Source organism: Penaeus chinensis, chromosome 8 (genome assembly GCF_019202785.1).
Source record: "Penaeus chinensis breed Huanghai No. 1 chromosome 8, ASM1920278v2, whole genome shotgun sequence".
Taxonomy (NCBI): Eukaryota; Metazoa; Arthropoda; class Malacostraca; order Decapoda; family Penaeidae; genus Penaeus; species Penaeus chinensis.
The window spans coordinates 8,873,275-8,883,274 of record NC_061826.1 but is presented as its reverse complement, the minus strand read 5'-3'; the positions used below and the strand labels follow the sequence as shown (position 1 = coordinate 8,883,274).

General features: G+C 42.4%; 1 protein-coding gene across 2 annotated transcripts in view; it reads left to right on the top strand.

Moving 5' to 3' along the window:
- LOC125028334 (tyrosine-protein kinase Dnt-like) overlaps positions 1-10,000 on the top strand; it is a 176,046-nt gene that overhangs the window by 104,701 nt on the left and 61,345 nt on the right. The window lies entirely within an intron of this gene.

The following is a 10,000-nucleotide window of genomic DNA, read 5'->3' as shown; positions in this document are numbered from 1 at the left end:
TAAAAAAAAAAAGAATTATATTCCTAACTCGTACTGTTCCGAGAGTTTGTATCTACTAATTCTCTTTAATATCGTACGCCCATACACTTTATATATTCGTATATATACCCATATATATATATATATATATATATATATATATATATATATATATATGTGTGTGTGTGTGTGTGTGTGTGTGTGTGTGTGTGTGTGTGTGTGTGTGTGTGTGTGTGTGTGTGTGTATACATATTTATACATATATATACATATTTATACATATGTATATGTGTGTATATACATATTTATACATATATATACATATTTATACATATGTATATGTGTATATATATGTATACATATATATACACATATCACCATCATCAGCAGCAGCCTGAGTCAATCCACTGCAGGACATAGGCTCTCCCAATCTATTCCATCTGTCTTGCGTTTTTGCTTCCAGTCTTGTATATAAAAAATATACATACACACACACACACACACACACACACACACACACACACACACACACACACACACACACACACACACACACACACACACACATATATATATATATATATATATATATATATATATATATATATATATATATATATATATATATATATATACTGTATGTATATATATGTATGTATGTATGTTTATATATATATATATATATATATATATATATATATATATATGTATATATGTATGTATGTATATATATGTATATATATATATATATATATTTATATATATACATATATATATACATACATACATACATATATATACATATATGTACATACATACATATATATACATATATGTACATACATACATATATATACATATATGTACATACATACATATATATATATATATATACATATATATATATATATATATGTATGTATGTATGTATATATATGTATATATATATATATATATATATATATATATATATATATATATATGTATGTATGTATATATATGTATATATATATATATATATATATATATATATGTATGTATGTATATATATGTATATATATATATATATATATATATATATATGTATGTATGTATATATATGTATATATATATATATATATATATATATATATGTATGTATGTATATATATGTATAATAAGATGATATATTATATATATATATTATTATGTATATATATGTATATATATATGTAGTATATATAATATGTATATATATATATGTATGTATTATGTATATATATTAGTATGTATGTATTAATAATGTATATATATGTATGTATGTATGTATAATATGTATGTATGTATGTATATATATGTAAATATATATATGTATGTATGTATGTATATATATTATGTATGTATGTATATATATGTATATTATATATATATATAATATTATATAATGTATGTAATGGTATGTATATATATGTGTAATATATTTAATATAAATATATATATAATATATTATATATATATAATGTTAAGTATAAGATATGTAAAATATCTGAGGTCCAAACACACACACAATCGAACTCACTCGGACACACACAGACACACAATACAGTACAGACACAAACACATTAACACACAGCGAGAACACTCACATCACACACACACACCTCACACAACCAACACTCACTTCTGACAATCACAGACAACTCTCATAGACACAACAATCACAACACACACACTCACATACAACACCACACTTACACCACACATATACTCGACACCTGAGACACACTCTCCCACACACGAACATCTACCCAACCTCACTCACCTATCGCACACACACACCCACACACCACTCCCACTCACACCCACACGAACACTCAGTACTCACCACTAACATACTCACACATCACATAAACACATTCGACCTCACACATACACACACAACGTAATTCTCTACACCAGACACACTCAAACTGACACTCTCCTGAACTCTCTCCTTCCACACTCACATAAACCACTTACACGCGACACTTTCTAACACAGACACACACAACACTCACCCATACACACACCAGTACCACTCACCAAACACAAACAGATAGATGAGCCCACAAACCACTCACACTTATATGAGACACAACCCACTCACACACCACACACACTATCACACACACACTCCTCACACAGTGAGTTCACTCAAGACACTCCTTAGAGACACACACACAGAGAGTCACACATCATACCACACACATATATACACCACACGATATATACACACACAGACACACACACAGATACACACTCAGACACACACCATACCACCCCCCACCAATTATTACCCCACATCACACACGACATACCCACATATACACACAACATGTGACACACACTGAGTCACACAACATACACCCACACTCAGAGCAGACCAACAACTAAATACACGAATACTAACACACATACACACACAGTCGTCTACTCCACATACACTAACACACATACACACACACATACAACACACCACACACACACACACCACACACATACACACACAGACACACACCTACACCCACGACACACACTCATACACAGCACACACTCTAACACTCAACACACTCATAACACTCACCACACTCATCATACACTCACACTCACACATACACGACACTACACACACACACATACACTCACTTACTCACACAACACAGACACAGACACACACAAATTACACACACATTACCACACCATACTCACCACCTTACACGTACATACACACACATACTCACCACAACACACATTACACACATACCAGACACACATCCATACACACCATTACCAAAAATACACACCAACATACACTCATACACACATACACCACACACATACACAGCACAGACACCACACAGACTCGACACAACCACACAACAGACTCACTACAATCACACACATACACCCACCAGATACACACACATACACACACATACCAACTCACAACACAACACGAGACCACACATACACACACAATACACACACATACGTCACACATCATACACACACATACTCCCTAAATACACACACACAACCACACACCACACACATACTCTCACATACTACACACTACAATACCACACGACACATACACACACATACACCTCACATACACAATACACACACACACATACATACACCACACATAAATACACACACACAACCCACACAGCACACACACATACTCCACAAACAGTCACTCCCTCCGAAACCACACCATACACGTCCATACACACACATACACACACATACCACACACTACACTCCTACCCTCCACACAGACCCCCACAGACACACACTGACCACACACACATACACCACTCTGCCACAATCTGACACTCACCAAGACACACACATACTATAAACCCCCCCCCCACACAACACCAACACCACATTACACGAACTCTCATAGTCACTTCACCATACACTTACCCCACTTAAACTCTTCCCACTCACCCACATGTCTCACCTCCCTGCTGTCTCTCTCCCTCTCACTCACTCACACACACCGACACCACACACGCTACCACTACACACACCCTCAGTACACAGACCCACACTCACACCCACCCACTTACTCAGACCCACTCACTTAACCAATCCCACTCACAGCGATCCAGTCCCACACTCCTACACTTACCCACTCTCCAGACATCTCCACCCCACACACACCCCCCCAGACTCTCACACACCCACACTCACAACAACTCTCAACGTTAGAGCCAGAGTGAGTAGTGTAACCCACCTAACGAAACCCCCAACCCTAAAAAAACACCACCACCCACCTACCCCACCACCATTGTTACCCCAAACCCAAAAACACCAAACACCCCCCATAACCTTTAACCTTCCAACAATACACCACGAAGCCTCACAACTTCACCCACAATACTATATAACCACATAACTCTCTACAAACAAATATATACTTCAATCACTACAATACTCTAATATAGATATATATAAATACCACAATATCAAAACATGTTCCAATATTACATATAAATGCAAAAACATAAATCATAACACATACCCCTAAACACATATATACCCATGCCCCCATATACAAATACATATGATTAAATAAATATATAAAGTCTATATATAGACAATCATATAAAATAAACATACACATAAAGATACAGCAAACACACACATACACACACACAAACATATCACACACACATAAAAATCCCCCCCCCCCCCCCCAAGTTAACCATGTCCCTCAAACTATAACCATTTATACAAAAAACGAAAAGCACAGAACACAGACTGCAGTATTTTCAAGGCGTCCATGGCATCTCTCTTTGTTTATTCTCGTCCGTTAATGGAATTCCTGGCCGGTCCATGATCGAGTTAGTATCATGGCGATGTAAATGCGGTAATGTTTGAATTACTTCTGACAGAACAAGCATAAGCCTATTTGCAGGATGGGGGAAGGTTGCACAAGCAGATTACAAGGGGGGATGAGTTTTGTTGTTGTTTTTAGTTGTTGTTTGTGTTGTTTTTGATTTTTGTTTGTTTGATTTTTGTTGTTTTTATGCATTTGTTGTATTCATTTGTCGTTCTTTCGGTTCTTCCTTTTCTCCCTTTGCTTATTTGTTTGTTTTTCCACGTTGCTCTTTCAGTAAGATCTCCCTTTCGCTAATTGTGAAGTGTGCTGAGGGAGATAGGGAAGGTGGAAAAGAGGGAGAGGGAGAGGGAGAGGAAGAGGAAGAGGGAGAGGGAGAGAAATAGAACGAGCAAGAGAGAGGGGCGAGAGGGAGGGAGGGAGGACAGAAGATAGAGAGTTGAGAGAAAGATAGAGAGTTGAGAGAAAGATAGAGAGTTGAGAGAAAGATAGAGAGTTGAGAGAAAGATAGAGAGTTGAGAGAAAGATAGAGAGTTGAGAGAAAGATAGAGAGTTGAGAGAAAGATAGAGAGTTGAGAGAAAGATAGAGAGTTGAGAGAAAGATAGAGAGTTGAGAGAAAGATAGAGAGTTGAGAGAAAGATAGAGAGTTGAGAGAAAGATAGAGAGTTGAGAGAAAGATAGAGAGTTGAGAGAAAGATAGAGAGTTGAGAGAAAGATAGAGAGTTGAGAGAAAGATAGAGAGGGGAGAGAAAGAGAGAGAGGGGAGAGAAAGAGAGAGAGGACGAAAGAGAGGGAGAGAAAAAGAGAGAGAGGAAAAAAGAGAGAGAAAGAAGGCTGAAAACCAGTTAATATCCGTCTGATGAAAATACAAAACAAGAGATTGAAAAGGATCACAAAATTGTTCTTATTGTCCGTCGCTTCGTGTAAGTGTTTTGCTTTGATTAGATTTTTTGCCTTCGTTTGCCTTCCTTTGCCTTCCTTTGCCTTTTCTTAAGACCTATTCGTTTCCTTGAGATTTCTGACCTTTACTTTATCTTTGATTCGCTCACGTGTAGGAGGAGGAGGAGGAGGAGAGGGACAGAGAGAACTAGAGAGTGGGCGCAGGTGGTGGGGAGTGTAAATCTTTCTCCTTCTCTTTCTCTATCTTTCTCTTTCTCTTTCTCCCTGTTTTCTCTTTCTCTTTCTCTTTCTTTTTTTTCTTTCTTTATTTCCTCTTCCTCTTTCAATCTTTCTGTACCTCTCTCTCTCTCTGTATCTCTCTCTCTCTCTCGATCTCGATCTCGATCTATCTGACTTTATCTATTTATCTATCTATCTATATATTGCATATCTATATATTGCATATCTATTTGTCTACCCATCTATCTCTGTCTGTCTATTTGTTTGCCTCCCTTTTCTGTTTCTCTGTTTCTCAGTTTCTCTCTCCCTCCAACTCTTCTCAATCCCCGAGGAGACTGTCTTGATGTTAAACTGGCGTAAATGTCGAGTGACAAATGCACGCAAATCTTCCCTTTTCTTCTCCGATGGTTTTCGATTTATCTGGGTTCTTTATAGTATTGATTTCGTTAATGTCAAATACTATTTGATTCCTAAATTCTATTTCTGTGCCTCTCTCTCTTTCTCTCTCTCTTTCTCTTTCTCTTTCGCTCTCTCTTTCTCTCTCTCCCACTCTCTCTCTCTTTTCTCTTTCTCTTTTGCTCCTCCTTTCTCCACTTTTCTCTCTTTCTCTCTTCCGTCTCTTTCTCTCTCCTTTCTCTCTTTCTCTCCTCTCTCTCCTCTCTCTCTCTCTCTCTCCTCTCTCTCTCCCTCTCTCTCCTCCTCCCCTCTCCTCTCTATCTCTCCTCTCTCTCTCTCTTCCTCTCCCTCCTCTCCTCCTCCCTCTCCTCTACCCACCCTCTCCTCTCCCTCTCCTCCCCCTCTCCTCCTCCCCCCCTCTCCTCCTCCCCCTCCACCCTCTCTCTCTCTCTCTCACTCCCCTCCCTCCCTCCCCTCCCTCCCTCCCTCCCTCCCTCCTCGCTCCCCCTCCCTCCCACCTTCTCCCTCCCTCCACCTCCTCCCTCCCTCCCTCCCTCCCTCCCATCCTTCCCTCCCTCTCTACCTCCCTACCTCCCCTTATGTCCCTTACTCTCCCTTCCTGATTTATTCTCCTTTCTCTCTCGCTCTCTCTCCCTCTCCCTCTCCCTCTCCCTCTCTCTCTCTCCCTCGTTCCCTCTTTCTCCCTCTTTCACCCTCTCCCTCTCTCTCCCTCTCTCTCTCTTTCTCTCTCTCACTCACACTCTCTTCTCTCTCTCTCTCTCTCTCTCTCTCTCCTCTCTCTCTCTCTCTCTCTCTCTCTCTCTCTCTCTCTCTCTCTCTCTCTCTCTCTCTCTCTCTCTCTCTCTCTCTCTCTCTCTCTCTCTCTGTCTCTCTCTCCCCCTCTCTCCCTCTCCCTGTCTCTCCCTCTCCCTCTCTCTCCCTCTCCCTCTCTCCCTCTCTCGCTCTCTCATTTACTCTCACTCATTGCCTCTCATAACACACACAATAACTGCATTACTTCTATCCCGGACAGTCTCCCACAAGGATCCTATTTCGAAAATGATAATGCCGTTATTCGTGTCCACAGCATCCGAGAAAGAAATAATAAAATAAACAAAAAAAAAAGAAAAAAGAAAAACACGGGCCGGGAAAATGAATAATCATTATCAGTTGTCAGTTATGTCTATTATCATTATCATTGTCACAAGATCATTAGCGTCACTGTTGTCATCACAACTTTGTAATTATATTCATTGTCATCATCATCATCACCATCATCGTCATCATCACCATCATCATCACCATCTCCAATACCGTCACCATCATCACTATCATCACCATTACCATCTTCATCACCATCATCATCACCAACATCATCATCATCAACAGCGTTCCATAATCATTTCTTCTCATTCACGGTTCATCATCAACATCACAGATTCATCATTAACATCCCGTTAGCATTACCATCCTTCAGTCGTCATCACCATCCCATTGTCATCACCCTCATCAACACCAATCCATAATTACTTCCATCACCATAACCGCCATGACGTAATCACCATCACCGCCATCATCATTATAACTTTCACTCTCATGATCACCACAATCACCATCATTACTACCCTCATCACCCTCTTCACCACCACCCTCACCACCACCACCACCATCACCATCACCACCACCCTCATCAGCCTCATCCTCATCACCATCTTCACCACCATCCCCACCATCACCCTCATCACCACCTCCCTCACCACCACCACCACCATCACCCTCATCACCACCTCCCTCACCACCACCACCACCATCACCCTCACCACCACCCTCACCACCACCCTCACCACCACCCTCACCACCACCCTCACCATCACCCTCACCACCACCACCACCATCCTCACCATCACCCTCACCACCACCCTCACCATCACCCTCACCACCACCCTCACCACCACCCTCACCACCACCCTCATCACCACCATCCTCACTACCACCCTCACCACCACCCTCACCACCACCCTCACCACCACCCTCACCATCACCCTCATCACCACCACCCTCACCACCACCACCACCATCCTCACCATCACCCTCACCACCACCCTCACCATCACCCTCACCACCACCCTCACCACCACCCTCACCACCACCCTCATCATCACCCTCATCACCACCATCCTCACCATCACCCTCACCACCACCCTCACCATCACCCTCACCACCACCCTCACCATCACCCTCACCACCACCCTCACCATCACCCTCATCACCACCATCCTCACCACCACCACCACCATCCTCACCACCACCCTCACCATCACCCTCATCACCACCACCCTCACCACCACCACCACCATCCTCACCATCACCCTCACCACCACCCTCACCATCACCCTCATCACCACCATCCTCACTACCACCCTCACCACCACCCTCACCATCACCCTCATCACCACCATCCTCACCACCACCACCACCATCCTCACCACCACCCTCACCATCACCCTCATCACCACCACCCTCACCACCACCACCACCATCCTCACCATCACCCTCACCACCACCCTCACCATCACCCTCATCACCACCATCCTCACCATCACCCTCACCACCACCCTCATCACCACCATCCTCACTACCACCCTCACCACCACCCTCACCACCACCCTCACCACCACCCTCATCACCACCTCCCTCACCACTACCCTCACCATCACCCTCACCACCACCCTCACCACCACCTCCCTCACTACCACCACCACCACCACCCTCATCACCACCACCCTCACCACTACCCTCACCACCACCCTCACCATCACCCTCATCACCACCTCCCTCACCACCACCACCACCACCACCCTCATCACCACCACCCTCACCACTACCCTCACCATCACCCTCACCCCCACCCTCACCACCACCACCGCTGGTGATCGACATTTTCATCATCGCCGAAATAATCACGATCCCCCCTCCCCCCCATACACCCCCCCCCACCCCCCACACACCCCACACCCCACCCCCCCTTGTGCAAACATTTAATTTTCCGCCAATTTTCTCCTCGGCGCTGAACATCAGTGTCTCTCCCTCATCAGCGGAGTAAACAAGAACAGGATGTTTTTTGGAGTAATGAAATCTAAATATTTCTCCGAGTAAGATGACGAGCCGCGGTGCTTGGAATAATGCTGGGGTGTTCCAGGGCGTGTGTGATTTCGTTGTTGTTGTTGTTGTTGTTTGTTTTTGTTTTTTTCTTGTTCTTTAATTTGTTTTTTTTTTTTTTTTATTAATGTTGACATATGTCCTTTTGGCTTTTTCTTTCTCTCTCTTTTTTTATTTCTTTTTTTTTCTCTTATGATTTTTCTTCTTCTCTATTTTTCTCTCTCCCTTTCGGTTTTCTTTCGGCTTTTTATTTTTTCTCCCTCTTCTTTTCTTTCTTTCTCTTTTTTCTTCTTCTTCTCTTTCCTCCTCTGGTTCCACTTCTTTTACTGTTCATTTGCTATGTATTTTTCTTTTCTTTCTTTTTTACCTTTTTACTTTTTCATCTGTTTCCCTTCACCCTATCGTCCATTATATCCATTTCTTCTACTTTATCTCCTTTTTTCCTCCTCTTCTCCTTCTTTCTCTTTTATATCTGATCGTTAGTCATATTTTTTCCCTTATTTCATCCACTATTTCTGTTTCTTTGTTGTACTATCCATCCCTCTCTCCCTTTCTCTCTATTCCAACCTCTTCCCTCTCTCCCTCCCTTTCCTCCTGCCTCCCTTATATCTCCCACGGTTTCCCTTCCCCTTCCCTCCTCTTTCTTTCTCTCCTTTCCTCCCTCCTTCCCTCCCTTAGCCCTCAAGTCTTCTCTTTCCTCCAGTTCTGCCTCTTACTCTTCCTTTCCCTCACTCCTCCCTTCTACTTCCGTCTTTCTTCCCTCCTTTCCTTCCCTCCTTCCCTCCTTCTCTCACCTCCTTCTCCTTGCCTACCTTCTTCCTTTCCTCCCTCCATCTTTCGTTCTCTTTTCTCTCTTCCCTCCCCGCGCCGCCTCCCACCATTTCCCTTCATCCTTCCCTCACTTCCTCCCTCCTTCCCTCCCTCCTTTTTTCCCTCTTTCCCTCTTCCCTCTTTCCCTCCTTCCCTCCCTTTCC